Here is a 16,294-nt window from a genome sequence, read left to right as displayed (position 1 = left end):
GAATAAAAACAAAAAGAAGATGAAAGGATTTTTATAGATTCAGGTTGATTCAGCTGGTGTGAAAGAGTGAAGATGACGAATCAGATTCAACTTGATTCGAAGTGATCCAGATTGATTCGGATTCGTTTGGTGTGAAAGGGGCCTATCGGTCCTTTGACAGTAACAGTGAAATTTGAGGTTATGTATGTATACCGGGTATATAAGATCATATTTTATATACGCCTTTCGCTTTCCACTAATTTTGTTGATGATTATATCAGCGAACAAAAAAACTTTCATTATAATCTAATAAGTAGGAAGCCGAAAGAAATATACGAACTAATCAATTGAAAAGAAACGAGGAGACTTTCAAACACGATAAAAGAATAACTGGTAAAAACAAAGCAGATAAAAAGAGAATGATAGTTTGATGTTGAGGGCGACGATAAAAATGATATAAAAACGACAAGAGATGAATATAAAACGCAACAAATAAAGAGGAGAAGAGAAAAATAGTTGTCGACACATAGAAAAGCAGTTAGAACTAGTACTGGAGGACAAAGGTCGCTCAAAAATGACTACAAGATGTGATCGATCGAATAAGTACAAAAGAACGCAAAGAAATTGAGCTAAAGATTGTAGAGATGAACTCTGAATCGGAATTAGTTAAATTTGATGAAGAATGAAATCAACAGAAACCTTTTTCAAGAATACTCCGTTTAATCATGAATTTGGTGGCACTTTATGATAAAAGAAAATGCGTATGTTTTCTGATGAAGATGAAGATGAGATTTTTATCCCGCGAGGTGGTTTGGCGTGATTTAAAAAGCTCTTGAAGAAGCTAATGTAGAACAAAAGCAAAATAAGTGAAGACTCGTTGATACGCCTATGCTCGTGTATACATCAGTATATTCTTCACGCGTTTGAATACCAAGGGATTCGTATCTATTCCCATCGACGAGGTTTTGTTTATGCAATCGAAAATGTCGACGTTTCGACGTCGCCGCCTAATTGACGATGGTTACTGTTTTCCCCATAGAATATCCGACTCTCTATATAGTTAACCCTGCATTGTATGGTATACAAGACAGATCAATGAACGTTATGATTGGAATAGCTTCCATATCTTATAGTGTTTGCATATTTGATGTGTAGTGGGGCATGACCCACAATCGACAAGTTTTTTTTATTTTTCTTCTACAATATTTTTCTATATTTATATCGAAATAGGGTTGCCAACCGTCCTGTTTTTCTAGGATATATCCCAGTTTTTGTGGTGTCTTGAGAGAATAGTTTTTAAGCTGCGTCCTGGGTTTTTAAATTTTAAAATTAGCGCGCCCCTTATCAAATTCTTACGTTACGACGGCAGCTTAAACACCTTGCGGCTAACATATCACAAGCAATGCATTTCTGATTAACAGTATGTAGAATTACAGAAAGTGATTGAATACCGCTGCACATAGATCGTTTTTCAGGATTTGGGCGGCCAAAAAAATTATTTTATGTGATATTTATATTACAAAATAGTTACATAAAAAGAATTCTGTGTTTGGAATAACTTATCGAAATTATTTGTTGGTGCACGGTGGTTAGGCGCACCTACTTGTGATTTTTTATCAAAAAATGTTTTATTCGAGATCGTAGTTGATTCCAAAGTGTTTTTTAATATTATATTGAAAATAATTATGATATACTCGCGGCTTTCCCCAAGGAGGGACAGCTGTCTACGTTTTAATAATACTTTCAGGTATTTATTATTAAATAAAACAAAGTTTATTTTGTTCTAACAAATAAGTAAATATATTATATTATTAGAAGGATCTTTACATTCGTTATACAATATTAAAGTTACATAAGCTAAATTCATCTACAATTGAATTATCCATTGGTCGGTTTGGCTGAGCAGGAATTAAGAGCTGCATTGTCTCGGGCAAAAATAATTTTGAAGCGGTTTTTTTGGTCTTTCTCATGGAACTAATGAATGAGTCGGATGTTAATAGTAACCTATGATAAATATCTAAGTTGCATTCTTCCCTCGAAAACTTGCGAGCCAAGTTTAGGCGATAAGATCTAAAATGTTTATTGCGGGCCTCGGCAGCTTCTTCCGAAAGTTGCCCTATCGGCAACAACGAATTTTCTATTATTGAAGCTCCATGAATTAAGACCTTATGCATCGTTGGAGTCATAGGATGCCAGCCATATAACTCAACAAATAGTTTCGCAGTTTCCATGGCGTATTTATCATATTTTGCTACGTCAATCTTATGGCCACCGCTTGATATATGGCTTCTAATATCACTTTTAATCTAATAATTACGTCATAACTTATCCCAGTCATTTCTGCAGCCAATTCAGGGTTCTCGAAGAATCTTCTGTTGGTATTTCCATCGTTTGTGTTTCCGAAGTTACTTTTTGGCATATCTAAGACTAAGAGACTTGTCTCCTCTCTAAATCTTTGCTGAATATCAAGTTTCTTCTGCTTTTCTAGATTTTTTCCTTCTTCGGTTCGTCTCTTGCTAAATGCAGCACACTTTCGAATATCATTAAAATCTTTTGATGTAGCTCCACATATACAACATCTGCTGGTCGATTTGGTGTCTGTAGCTGCATTGCAGACCTTTCCGTCAACAGTAGTCATTTTAAAACTATGTTGAAAAAAAAAAAATTCTCTCCATTGAGGTCAACTTTCGTCAAGTTTAATGAGTTTACACTATTCTTTACATAATTGATTTCTTCTTTTGTGATGTCCGTAGATTCTTTTACGAATCTAAATCTTATTGGACGGCAATATCTAGGTGAAGATGGAGTTGGATTTTGCCACACGATTTTGCTTTCATCCTCACCACAAACAATTCGTAGAGGCACAAATGAGCTTATAAAAATATTAGCATCAGATTCATCTTCGTTTGAGAGTTTTTGTTTAAACTGGGCTTGTTGAGCTTGTTGTCACAACCCCATTTGCAGATTAACAGTAACGAGTTCCTTTCAACGGCATCAAGTGTGAGTAAGACTTCTTCTAAGAGGGATAATCTGGTTACAGTGTGATCCAACAAAGATTGTAGGTTTCCTTCTGCGCTGGTAGACGTCACTCGTAATGACTCCTTGGGTGGGTAGCAATCTTCTTTGACCTTCAATAATAATTCATAATGTGGATAGAATCGGCTTCAACAAACATTGTCAGTATTTGCAGAGGAGTAAATATTTCTTTAGACTTTGAATGTCTGTTTTTACAATCACTGGCAGACGCAGAAGAATTTGTAATGTCTTTTAAAACAGTAAACGCGTTTCTTTTTCCTTCTGTTTGTAAAATTACTTGTGCCGCGTGAACAATTACTTCTTCGTCGTAAGATGCGCGGACTCCTTCAGTTTTTCTTCTCTTTGTTCTTTCGCTAGATTCGGTAAAAGATTTGGTAGGTCGTCCTGGCCTTTGATGCGTGTTTACGGGGATCCAACCAAGAATTATCGGCCGCCAAAAAGAAGTTTTCAAGTAATCTATCAAATTGAAATACGAAAACTTCTTTTTCATCACATTTTTATGTTCTTCTGTGTCCCCGTAACACACGAGTAAATAATTTTTAAAATATTTAATTTTTTCATTAATCGATAATGAATGTTGCTCGTTCATATTATCGAAGAGGTATTTACGAATCAAAATTTCCACCCTCGAGCAGCCAGGTGAACCTATAACAATAAAAAAATGATATTAACACAAAAACATAGAATCCGATTTTTTCCTTTGTCAAAAAAATTTCAAAATCGTTTATTTTTAAAACTAGCAAAAACTAGCAGCTGATTTTAAGCAGTTTTCTTTATAAGACTTTATACTATATAATGAAATCAAAAATGTAACTCGGAAAGGTGCGGAAGTAAAGTTTTTTTTCGATTGAAATTGGAAAATAAAGAAAAAACATTTCTAAAAAAGGGTATTATTGACGGCTCATTAAGTCATTTATTGACAATATATTCAATACAATTTCATATTAATTTAATAAAGACTTACCTGTATTATTGGTATCCATCACTTAAACAAGCAAATATAACACGACACATAAAATATTCACCGAAGAAAATGATATACGAATAGGGCGTCAAGACTTTCACGTGCAGTAAGTGCGACAATCAAGTTTCGACTAGTAATGGCCGCCTAATTCCTAGAAAGCTTTTATAGTACTGACTTCTGCCGCTAGGGCTTGCCTAGCGCAACTCATCGCCAGTTCAGTGTCGCGCGAGACGTTGACCTGTCTCGTTCTGTTCGTTACTAGTAACCGTTTTTGCTAGTGCTCTTTCACTGCTGCTTCGTTTTTTTTCCTACTCGGTAAAAACGCTGCTGAAACTGTTTTAATATTTAAAACTGCTTACAAAGATGATACTGTGGGAAAAACTCAAGTGTATGAGTGGTTTAAAAATGGTGACATGTCGATTGATGGCAAACCTTGCTCTGGACGTCCATCAACTGCCCGATTCAATGAAAATTAAACTCGTTGTTACAAAATTTGTTCCTCGGGCTCTGACTGACAACTTGGAACTGATTCAGATTTTCTTTCAAATGTAATGAATCGTGGTGCGTCCAAAAAATGTCGCCGAGTCAAGTTAAACATCAAAACAATGTTGATTTCGTTTCTTTGATGTGAAAGGAGTTGTTCACATGGAGTTCAGTTCCCCAGGTCAATCAAACCTTTTATTTGGAAGTGTTGAGAAGATTGCGCAACAGTGTTCGTCAATAAAGACCTAATTTGTGGCAAACAGGTGGCCGGTTCTTCCACCATGACAACGCACCTGCACTCTTAGCCAGTTTTTGGTTAAAAATAACCCCCAGCCCCAAGCACCTTACTCGCCTGATCTGGCTCCGTGCGATTTTTTCTTGTTTCCACGCATGAAAAAGGGTATGAAAGGACGGCGATTTGAAGACATTTAAAGATAAAGTTCAAACAGTGGAAGCACCGCTTGGACAAATGTATTACTTGTAATGGAGAATATTTTGTAGGGGATATCGTGGTTTTGTGAATATATAGCATTTAAAAAATAATTTCGGTTATTTTTGAATACCCCCTCGTATGTATTTAGTATACCGGGTCATAACGCTAATGTCGAGAGAGTCATTTCCCTCATAAATTCACAGTGGTCAAAAGAAAGAAATTTGGAAGAAAATTTGTTACAAACTATATTTCAATAACTAGTTTTCAACTCCGTATAATTTTATTCAAATATTTTCATTAAAAAATGTGGTTATTTTAATTACTTGAATCCCATTCCACCTGTTTTCAATAGATATTTATTTAACTATCGCAACTCTATTAATGCGTCCTGTTTTTAAACTGAATTGTCCTGGTTTTTCCAACTTCTAATCCTGGTTTTTTAAATTTGAGGTTGGCAGTTTCGACAATTGAAACAAGTAATTTCTTCATCATCAACATCATCATGTCCAAAGCCAGATCTTCATTCATTAATACATAGAAAGAGTCTGCTATAGAAATTCGGTATTAGCAATACAGTTTCGACAATTTCTTCATCATCAACATCATCATGTCCAAAGCCAGATCTTCATTCATTAATACATAGAAAGAGTCTGCTATAGAAATTCGGTATTAGCAATACAGTTTCGACAATTTCTTCATCATCAACATCATCATGTCCAAAGCCAGATCTTCATTCATTAATACATAGAAAGAGTCTGCTATAGAGATTCGGTATTAGCAATACAGTTTCGACAATTTCTTCATCATCAACATCATCATGTCCAAAGCCAGATCTTCATTCATTAATACATAGAAAGAGTCTGCTATAGAGATTCGGTATTAGCAATACAGTTTCGACAATTTCTTCATCATCAACATCATCATGTCCAAAGCCAGATCTTCATTCATTAATACATAGAAAGAGTCTGCTATAGAGATTCGGTATTAGCAATACAGTTTCGACAATTTCTTCATCATCAACATCATCATGTCCAAAGCCAGATCTTCATTCATTAATACATAGAAAGAGTCTGCTATAGAGATTCGGTATTAGCAATACAGTTTCGACAATTTCTTCATCATCAACATCATCATGTCCAAAGCCAGATCTTCATTCATTAATACATAGAAAGAGTCTGCTATAGAGATTCGGTATTAGCAATACAGTTTCGACAATTTCTTCATCATCAACATCATCATGTCCAAAGCCAGATCTTCATTCATTAATACATAGAAAGAGTCTGCTATAGAAATTCGGTATTAGCAGTACAGTTTCGACAATTTCTTCATCATCAACATCATCATGTCCAAAGCCAGATCTTCATTCATTAATACATAGAAAGAGTCTGCTATAGAGATTCGGTATTAGCAATACAGTTTCGACAATTTCTTCATCATCAACATCATCATGTCCAAAGCCAGATCTTCATTCATTAATACATAGAAAGAGTCTGCTATAGAGATTCGGTATTAGCAATACAGTTTCGACAATTTCTTCATCATCAACATCATCATGTCCAAAGCCAGATCTTCATTCATTAATACATAGAAAGAGTCTGCTATAGAAATTCGGTATTAGCAATACAGTTTCGACAATTTCTTCATCATCAACATCATCATGTCCAAAGCCAGATCTTCATTCATTAATACATAGAAAGAGTCTGCTATAGAGATTCGGTATTAGCAATACAGTTTCGACAATTTCTTCATCATCAACATCATCATGTCCAAAGCCAGATCTTCATTCATTAATACATAGAAAGAGTCTGCTATAGAGATTCGGTATTAGCAATACAGTTTCGACAATTTCTTCATCATCAACATCATCATGTCCAAAGCCAGATCTTCATTCATTAATACATAGAAAGAGTCTGCTATAGAGATTCGGTATTAGCAATACAGTTTCGACAATTTCTTCATCATCAACATCATCATGTCCAAAGCCAGATCTTCATTCATTAATACATAGAAAGAGTCTGCTATAGAGATTCGGTATTAGCAATACAGTTTCGACAATTTCTTCATCATCAACATCATCATGTCCAAAGCCAGATCTTCATTCATTAATACATAGAAAGAGTCTGCTATAGAGATTCGGTATTAGCAATACAGTTTCGACAATTTCTTCATCATCAACATCATCATGTCCAAAGCCAGATCTTCATTCATTAATACATAGAAAGAGTCTGCTATAGAAATTCGGTATTAGCAATACAGTTTCGACAATTTCTTCATCATCAACATCATCATGTCCAAAGCCAGATCTTCATTCATTAATACATAGAAAGAGTCTGCTATAGAAATTCGGTATTAGCAGTACAGTTTCGACAATTTCTTCATCATCAACATCATCATGTCCAAAGCCAGATCTTCATTCATTAATACATAGAAAGAGTCTGCTATAGAGATTCGGTATTTTATCCAAAAGTAAAAACATGATTAGCAATATTCCATTATCTCGGGACAAAAAAGAAGACATCAACATGCAATTATTGCTATTTCAATGTTAATTTAGTTGTCTTCCGAAAATCGACTCAAAATTTTAAGCTTCGATTCAAAAATTGAATAGTAGTGCTAGTGCAGAAGTTTGAATCATCAATCATCAAAAACAAACTCACTCAGACAATGTTTTAAGCCAAACTTCAATGAAAACAGTAAAGAAGGAACGAGGGGATTAATTCTAACAAGCAGACGAACAATCGTCCAATCAATACCACTAAGATCCCGAGGCTACGGGCTGCGTGCTAACAAATAATAAAATTATCTTCACGAAAAATTTCCTACATCGGAAAATACCAAAAAAAAAGGACGAAAAAATTTTTATGGCTTATTAACTAAGAGGGAAAGATGGGATAGAGATGTTATTATATTGTAAGCTTTTGTTTATAAAGTATCGTCTTAAAATTACACCATTTTTATATTTTGAAATTTATAAAAAAAAACTATTTATTAATCTATAATTACACATTTCCATTCTATTTGGAATTGTAAGACGTATAATTTACAAATTTGCACAGTGGGTTATTCGCTTGTCAGACGAATTTTATACAACAAATGTTAAGTTAAACAAAACAAGCGCGATATTTTGGTTATTTTTATGTCACTTGTCAAATACCTTGTCACTAACACAAGATGGAAGAATGGAACAAGAAATAAAGAGAACTGCAAAAGCTGGAAGATTATACAATGAAATCAAGACACAGTTTATAGCCAAAAAGGATATATCAGAACAAATGGAAATAGAAATATATTAAAAACTAGCCTAACCTAACCTAACCTAACCTAACCTAACCTAAGCTAACTTAACTTAACCTAACAAGTACAGAGATTTGTGAGGAAAGTATATAAAAAATGAAGATACGTCAAAATACGGAATAACAGTATAAGAGAAAATTTAAAACAAAATAGAAAAAAATCAATCGAGATGGCTTAGCGTTGTTGTGAGAACTAGAGAGAAAAGATTCATGGGGAAGATATATGAAGCACGAACATAGAAAAAGAAGGAAAGACCGAATAGGACCTGGGAAGAACAAATTATGTGTTAAGGGAAAATCGAGGAATGAAAAGACAGGAAATTAAGCACAAGAAAAACGACAGGATCAAATAGGTGGTACAGCAAATTTTCGAACGGCCCAGGAGCTTGTTCAAGTGTCGCTAACAGATAAATGTAAATATTTCATCGAGTCGAAATTAATTTTTTTTTGGTAACGGCTAGTTTTTGACACTTGTAGTATACTATGATATAGAATATGTGATGAATATAAGCCTAGGCGCTCCCTAGTTCTTTGCGCTCGAACCTACGGTCTAATTTTTCCAACACTGGTGATATGAGTTGAGTTTCTACTCAGGAAGGAATCGAAATCTTGTTTTTCTTTCTATCTGGGGACATTAAACGCTCTGGAATTGTTAAGTTTAATGTATTTTCTCTTTCAATTATTTGTCTATTGTGAAAATACTCCAATTCGCAAATTGGGTACAATCTGTACCAAACGCCCTTATTCTTTTTAACAGGTCTGCGATACGCCCTTCTAACTGACATCCTTTCGTAACAATTTTATGTATTCTGACCTTGTTATGTTGATCGTTCGACTTTGTTTTTCCTCTTCATCTAATTCTGTCGAATTTGAATGTCATTAATAATGCATGAGATACCCGTAATTTTTCAAAAAAAAAACAGATATATCGAGGTTAATATTTGGAATATTATTTTTTGAATGAAAAAAGGCGTTTTATATAGGGTCTAGTACACGATTTTTAAATAGTATTAATATCAGAAGTTAAAAATCAGTGTACGCACACGTCGAACTCTCTAAACTCTAACTGATCTTTATTATAACATATATATTGAAATTACTCACCATACAAAATTTGAAAAAATTATAACTCCATGTTAAAGACTTCGAAATCCAGTTAGTTTGATTGTCTGATCCACAGATTCGTCTTTTATCTGTCAATGAAAAATCTGCAAGACAAAGTAGGCATTTCAAAAAGTACGATACATCTCATATTAACTGATTATTTGGACATGAAAGCTGTGCGCAAAATAGGTGCTGCCTACCATAATTGAACAAAAAAAACATCGTGTGAAAACTTTTTCCATTTATGGGCCAAATACTTTTGTTAGTTACAAGGTGAATGCTACAGGTACAATTTTTTTCTAGCGAAACATTTGTTAATCGACTCGAATTACACGTTTTTGATTTGTTGTGGTTCAACAACCGTCACACCGAGGTAACTGGAAGACATGGAGATTCTGTAAATTTAGACTGCTGACCCGATTTGTATTATTCATATCGCAGAAATTAATTCCTCCAAATAGTTTTCCTCATCATAATCACTATAAGTAGTCTCAAGTTTGGACATCCAGTACACCTTCATAAAATACATATAGTAGATTCCATCTTGTATGATAGTTAGGTAAATGTAAAGGGGAAATGTAATAAAATCGTTGTTTTACCTCAATTTAACTTATGGCATTGAATAAAGCGACTGTCTTCAACCCCTCCAATGCGATTTTGACAACAGGTGATATCTGCAGCTAAAGACCAATTAGACGATGTCCTTCGGCCAAAATCAAACAAGTAACAAGATCTGCAATTGCTTTGCAGTAAACGAGTGGTTTGTTTTGTACGAAATATTCCTCAAACTCAACCTCACGATTTCTATACTAAAAGAAGGAAGTTTCTTGGGCTAGTATAATTTTCTGCTTTAACTTCTTCTTCTAAATCATTCAGTTGTGGCTGTTTTTGACCAGAGCCTCAGAATCATCCATAGAATGTTAGGAGCCGGATGTTGGGGAGCTTTCAGTTTTATAGCTCTTCAAGAGATCAGTATTTTGATCTCTCAATTTGATTTTGACATAAAAATAATTTGCATTTACCATAAATTCACCGTTTGACCTCTCATCAACTTGGTTAACCATCCAAAATCCTTTTTGTTTGATAGCTCTCGAGTCTATTCCATTTTCTATTGCAATGTGTAGCATTTAAAGATGCCGATGAAGATAATTTTCAAATGATATGATTCACTAATTTCAGTTCAAGTGTATTTGCGATCCATTAGAGAAAACGTCAACCCATTCCGTTTGTTTGTAAAACTTTAGTACGCTAAAACCGTTTTCGGCATCGTCGGTAATCAAATTAAGATAATTCGAAGTATACTCCGACATGATTACGTCGATTTTCATAAAAAACGGTTTTTCTCACAAAAAATGTTCTTAATGAATAATTACAATTTATGATAATTTTCTTCAGAATGTTCCTTTATGGCGAACTGCATATCTAATAAACCATAAATTTTATCGAGTTGAACGAATAAAAATCGATTGAAATATTAATTTTTGCTATCTTTATATTGTACAGTTTGTCCCAGTCAAAATTACTGATGACATACGTAATCATAAAATGCGCAAACCCTAAACTGGTAATTAAAATCTAGTAGTCGTCCATCCTACCAAAAGGTTACAGTAAATTATTAATTCCTTGAGCATATTTTATGGAAGTGCACCCCATAAATTAGATATTTCAATGAAAAATCGTATTAATATTTAGAATATATACCTGGCCGATCGTAAATATCAGTAAATCAACGTTGATTATTCAATTAAATAATATGCTTTGGTAACCCCAGGCGTACAACACGTTTATCGGGACTTTCGAACATTTTCCCGGAAAATAAAACCAACTTTCTAGCTGGGGGAATGGCTCTCGAATTTTGTGATTTTCAGCTGAATCGTTTTATTCGCTAATTGTACGATCGTTGTAAACGCAATTATCTCGAGTCGGGCTTTTATTTACTGAATAAATACGACGAAAATCGGTGGAAATAGGTGACGACCGTGAGCAACAGTTTCTATTCTCGACCTTTCGTGTTGTTTCCATCGAAAAACACTCTTCGAAAGTCTCTGTCTTTGCAAAATACTTTTCGATTCAATAAAGGCAGTTTGCATCATCGCTTCGAATGCAGAACAAAACATTTCTGTATGTATATGAGAAAATTTGATGAATAGAGTTTATTTTAGTACAAAATTTACGATTTTTTTCTTCATTTTCATTAGGGGTACCGCCAACACATACAACTGAGAAGGAAGCTGCTGGTTTTAGTTCTTCTAGAGTCGAGGTTAAAAAGTCAATATCAATAAACTAGAAACAGAACGAAAGCATTGATCTAGTAATTTTTAATATTTAAACGATGTATATCGACAAGAACATCCTGTCAAAGCAATAATTTAACCTCATTCAATATTTAAAGGATAAGGAAATAGTTGTCATACATGCATGCGACTTGAAAATGTGGTTTTATTGAAGTATTTTCTCCGGCGAATGTATGGCATTAAAATAAAAATTATAATCAATATTTCATAAGCTGATGCATTCTTTAAAACTTACTACTTTATAATTTAATGTAGCTCTTAATAATTTATCACTATTTTAGAAAAATATAAAGTTGATATTTTCATAATATATTATTTTTCAATATATTCTCACACATTGATTGATTTAATAACTTTTAGCTTCAGGATCAACGCTATGTGGTAAACCATTCGTGTACAGTAGCCTTGGAAAGCCAATAGAAGCATAACTTTTTGACCCACCGTCTCTCTAAGTCAGAGTAATACGCCGGATTCCAAAATAACTTTTCTTGAGCTCTTCCACACCTTTTTTCAACACATATGGAATATCTTCTAGATGTCTAGATAGTTTCATTTCTTGGTACTCGTGGCAAAGATCTAAAACATTCCTCTCGACGCTGTTTGTGCTCTGGACTTTGAATGCAACGCTTCCATCATGTTCTAATTTTTGTCATATTTAAATGCTCAAGCTGAAAATTTAGAAATGCCAATCCAGAGTAAACACTTTCGCAGTAGTTAATCTTCTAATGATTATCGTCTTCAGCATCCCCACAGCGGATTTAAATTATAAATAAGGTCGAACGTTCTGGCACAGAACAAAAAATAAACGAAATAACCTGTAAAAGTGCAAAGACAAACATTTTTCTCTCTAGAAGATGAAGCCTTCTTAAAAAATCTTCTGCAAATTGTCTTTACTCCAAGTAACAACCCAAATTTCCTAGGAAAACCTGATATATAACCTGAAGCTTTCATAGAATTAGCTACGCTTACGGACTAGACAAAATCTCATAAAAAAAACTTGCCTGTGATAGCTTTTTCCTAGTTTATCCTTTTCAACGCCTGTTTGGTATTTTTAAGCTCGGAAAAACTGGGTAAAGTGAATATCTAATCAAGGACAGAATCTCGAACTCCTGTAACGCAAAAAACCCAAGGCATTATCTTTATCCAGCTCGATACCCCTAAGACTTTGATGAGAATCTCTGTGGGGCGGTCGATCTGGAAAGATTACGGAGAACGGACTGTTTCATTAAGACTCTTGGAGGCAAATTCGAATGAAACCTACATCTAATATAGAGCAAACATCTACCGTATCTAACCCAAGTCAAAAATCTTGCAAGCAGTCTCTTACTAACTAGCGGAATAAACAAAAAAAAAAAACCAAAGAACTAAAAATACAATTTGAAGTATTTTATTTGAACGTAAAAACCGTTTGAGGTACATTTCAAGTAATTCGGATCGAATCTTCGACGGGATTTTCTGTGTGAAATATTAATGAATCACATTGTATATATACGAGTTCAAAAACACGTGAATATTTCATTCCTGAGTGATTTTTCATCTTTAATGTCCATTGGCAACTTTAGCGGCTCCAAATTTATTCACAAAAGGAATTACGGATTCCAGTCCACGGACGTGGAGGTTATATCATAGTTAAAAATATTGATCATTGGGGAATGAATTTGGTTTTGGCCTAGTTCACGATTTATACGGTTGATGTATGGATTGTAGGGTATTTAAGCGATCTACTGATAAAAATGTAATCAATCTATATGCATTTGATAAATGGATTGTATGCTAAAAGTTAGTATTGATAAAAAAAAATAACCAACAATGTATGCTTTAATTAAATCAATTTCCATATATATTATTGTGAGTATATCGAAAATCACTGAGCACTAAAGGTGGAGAAGACTTGAGAAAGTACAGGGAACAAAAAAACGAAGAAAGTGAAGGAAAGCAGCATTCCTAAACATCCTTTAAACATTTTGCTAGGTAATCCAAAACTCAACAGCTGTAAAGTCCCCGAAAACGCGTTTCTAACAAATATTGATAGAATTAGTCATTGATCGTAATTAATTCGATCTTGTTCTCAAAAATTTTGAAGATATTTGTATACAGGGTGTCCCACGACGAGTTAAAAATATTTGTATATAGCAAAATACTTATAACAAAATCATGAAAATATGTTTGAGTGTTCGGATACAATCTTTTTAAGTGAAATAAATTTAGATATGGCTGACTTCCGGCCGACTGTCACTTTGTTAATTTAAATATAGCACCCTGTATATTAATACATTTTTGAAATCTACGTAAAATTTTAGTACTTTTGTCTGAAATTTTTATTTAAAAATGCATTTTTCTTTTAAATTTGACCATTGCCGACCCTTACAAATTTACAGAAAATATTGATTATCTGGATAACGGTTTAGGTATGGGAAAGTATACATACATTTGCCTGAATGTATTAAAATAGAAAAAACCGGGTGGTTCTATTCAAAAAAATAGAAAAATTTGATCTTTATGAAGTTAAACTTTGAACAGTTTTTATACACACCTTGTATAACATGTGAAATTTTTCAACACAGATTCAAATACGTCTGACCTTGCTTAAGGCAACCGAATAAAAATCATTTCCATATCTTTAAGGGTATCCTCGTAAAAAAATAATTTATAAGGGTCTGCAACGGTCAAATTTTTTACAAAAAAATTAATAATTCAAAAAGTAAGCATTTTTCGAAGAAAGTTTCCAGTCAAAAGCATACTTAAATTTCTCGTAGACTTCAAAAATGTATTAATATACAGGGTGTTCTATTTAAAATAACAAAGTTACAGGTAAAACCGGAAGTTAGCCATCTTTGAAAATATTCTAGTTAAAAAGATCGTATCCGAAAACCCAAACGTAGAAATTTTCATGATATTACTATGAGTATTTTGTTATATACAGATAGTTTTAACTCGTCGTGGGACACCCTGTATACAGGATTAAAATTGGAGCAAATTTTTTCTCACAAATATCACTATAATTATTTATAGTGCATATAGTTGTGGAATGGCAACGTTTTAATACAAAAAAAAATCAGTTGGGGCGTCCCACGATCTTTTTAACTACAATATTTTCAAAGATGGCCGACTTCCGGTTCTACCGATATTTTTAATTGAAATAGTCGACTTCAGCTTTGTCATTTTAAATGCAACACCCTGTATATTAATACATTTTTAAAATCTACATAAAATTTTAGTATACTTTCGTCTGAAATCTTTTTCAAAAAATAGATACTTTTTGATATATTAATTTTGACTGTTGCAGACCCTTATAAATTATTTTTTCACGAAGATACCCTTAAGAATATGAAAATGGTTTCTATTTGGTTGCCTTAAGCAAGGTCAGACGTATTTGAATATATGTTGAAAAATTCTTTATTTTATACAGGGTGTGTATGAAAAGTGTTCAAATTTTAACTTCGTAAATATCAAATTTCTTTTTTTTTTTTAATAGAACCACCCATCCAGATATTAAATATTTTCTGTCAATTTTTAGAATCCAGTGTGATCTAAATTTCATTTTGACCCGTTATTACATGTGTCGTGTAACACCCTGTATAACGTAACCTCAAAAAATGAACAGGGTTTTAATTACGAGTCCTTGCTTGTTGCTATCTACCGCGCTGGTACAAGTGAGATGGCTGCAAATAAAAAGTCCTTTGTAAGGGGATCACTGGAAAATAAGGGAAAAGAAAATAAAGTCGTTTTCTCTTGTTGAGGGTGATGGCGAATAGAAATTTTCCGAATTAAAAGTTTTATGGTGGCGGATATTAGCGTTGTTTGCGTAAATAAGGCAGATGTTCCTTTTCGTTATTTAATTTCAACCGTATTTTTCACTCATCCTAATGAGCAAACAAATTTTTTTATATATTGGTTTTATTATATACGAGGATCGTCGCAGAAGTACGTGGCCCAACAAACAAAACCCCATGCACTTTTCCCAGCGTTAATTTTTTTATTAAGAATCTTTATTGCGGAAAAAAAATGACGATCGAACCATTTTTAAAATTTGACAAACAGAAAATAATCCGAGGGGGCTAAATCTGGTGACTGGGGTGTATTAGTTATCAATTCAATCCGATTAGTTGATCAAATGAGGTGTTTGAAGACTTACAGTAGCTGTAAATTATATTTCAATTTCTTCATTTTATAAAGTGCTTCAGTACTATAGAGGGCGCAAAAACTTTTACCGAATTAGTAATTGCTTTTAAGACGCTACTAATAAATTGAGTAATTTTGAGTATTGCTTAGTATAATAGATAAAATGATTTTTACAAAAACTACGTACATCAAATGGAAATGGAAATAAATCAAGTGACGAGAATACAAAAGCTTCTGGTTCACTTTTGATTCGAAACAAAACGATTTCAAAAGAAGAGCTTCAAATTCTTGCTTTCCTAATTATAATATTTATACCACGTTCAATTTAAAAACTTGATTGTGAATCAAAGATTCTTCGCGAGAAAAAATTTAAAAAGGTTTTTCAAGAGTAATTATAAACTTTCTTTTAAGAACAAACAAAAATACTGACGGAAATTAACAAGACATTAATTTTAATGAATTCGTTGAAAAAAAAATTACCGACACGTACGCCTATATTTTCAAATAAAAAAAATCTTCTTGAGAAAATATTTCTCGCTTAATGCGTTGAAAGATTTTTAGGTAAATGAATTTCTCTCAAAAATTT

The 16,294-nt window shown here is 33.3% G+C and overlaps 1 protein-coding gene across 1 annotated transcript in view; it reads left to right on the top strand.

Moving 5' to 3' along the window:
- Positions 1–16,294, top strand: part of LOC130894451 (uncharacterized) — a 692,198-nt gene that overhangs the window by 413,423 nt on the left and 262,481 nt on the right. The gene's annotated exons all lie outside the window — the stretch shown is intronic.

The sequence above is a fragment of the Diorhabda carinulata genome, chromosome 5, assembly GCF_026250575.1.
Source record: "Diorhabda carinulata isolate Delta chromosome 5, icDioCari1.1, whole genome shotgun sequence".
In the NCBI taxonomy this organism is placed as follows: domain Eukaryota; kingdom Metazoa; phylum Arthropoda; class Insecta; order Coleoptera; family Chrysomelidae; genus Diorhabda; species Diorhabda carinulata.
The sequence above is the reverse complement of the archived record's forward strand: the minus strand, read 5'-3'. Positions and strand labels throughout refer to the sequence as shown.